Genomic DNA, 1670 nt, shown 5'->3' on the forward strand with positions numbered 1-1670 from the left:
CTGTAAATGTTATGAAATTAGGAAGCCTCCTCTTTCTCCCGCAGAAGGGCTAGTAGTATCCAACTGCTGACATTGCAGTTGACAGCCCAACATGTAAAGTGCTATGCCACTAGGGCTCTGAGAGATCATAATAGTGTCCACCATATAGTGCTGTGAGGAAAATTAAACTAATATATATATAGCCTGCTTTGTAAAAATTTTTATTCATAGTTCTCTCTACCTCTCTCTATATGAATGAATATCTATGTATCCAGGAGCAGTAAATTACTTAATGTGGCTTTTCTAGCCAAAATCTCTAACTCTCATCAAGCAACTTTTCCATGCATGGATCTGGTAAGAAGGTGGGGAAAGATACTGATTGGATTCAACTGCATGTAACTGTAAACAGAGTAACCTAGCATGCCATCCTGCTGTGTATAAAATGAGCTCCCTGAGAAGCAGGATGAGGGGCCTTGTTACCAGGAAGACCCAGGATTGCAGTGTGTCCTCTTGACCCAAGATCCCTGAGCAGTGAAGCTCCTGGATCCAGATGACAGCTATAATATCAGAGGAGCAGCAGCAGAACCAGGAGCTAGAACATGAAACAGAGTGGTGGACTTCCCAAACCACAGAATCATTTTAACTGATTGCTTTTGTGCAGGAGGCTGGCTTGTAGTGGGGGTGCTTCCCCATAATTCATTGGGTAAGTTGGGTTTACTCACCCACAAAAATGGAGTTGAGTGCCCTTGGACTGAGGCTTACTGCAGTGGGGTGGCCCTGGACACTTACTTCAGGGAGTTGAGTCTGCTAACCCATGGGTCTTGAGCTTAATACCTTCCATCTGAGGCATTCAGCATTGTGCTGTGCCCTTTGGGGCATTTATTTGCAGACATGAAATATTGTAACATATGCTGGTAAACAATTACACTGAACATTTATCGCTGGCATTACAACTTGCTAACTTCCTTAATAAACTCTTTAAATAGTTAATTTTGCCTGTGAGTTTCTTTATATATATTGTATGTTTGTATAACATTTTTTTCCTTCAAAATATAAGAATAGTAACCTATCTACAGAATGATGGAAAATATTAAAGATGAAGAATATGCAATAAGCCAATTGAATAGGCTTTGACTTCTTTTTACTACAGATTCAGTTGTATAAGAATATTGGGAATCCCCTTATTATAGATGAATTATGAAAAAGAATGCCAAAGAAATAGAGGTTTTATTTAAATAACTGTATTTTCTATAGTGTGTCCACAAAAATACCTTGGGGCTGAAACTTTGACATTTGGAAAAAGCTGCCTTGTTGAATAAATGTAGAAGTCATTATCATGAAAGGAGGATCTATCTCTGGAGTGTCTTCTAACTTTAGAATATTTTCTATTGGAAAGGCAGATCTACTAAGAAATTCTCTTGACTACTGCGTCACTTATGAGGTGAATTATTTTTAGACTATTGAATTTTTAAGGCACTGTAAATGATTTCTGGATCCACATTTAAAAGGGAGAAATATTTTAAAGTAAATATAGGGAATAAAATTAAAATATTTTTAAAAATTGAAATATTTTAAGAAGCCAAAAAATGTCATGAGAAACACAATGCCAAGGTGTCGAAGGGATCAGGTATAAGGCATCATCAAAACAAAAAATCTTACCATAGTGAATGATGGGGGGAGTGCAGAATGGA

This window comes from Echinops telfairi, unplaced genomic scaffold (assembly GCF_000313985.2).
Source record: "Echinops telfairi isolate 266 unplaced genomic scaffold, ASM31398v2 ScPeMD7_7436;HRSCAF=8474, whole genome shotgun sequence".
Taxonomy (NCBI): domain Eukaryota; kingdom Metazoa; phylum Chordata; class Mammalia; order Afrosoricida; family Tenrecidae; genus Echinops; species Echinops telfairi.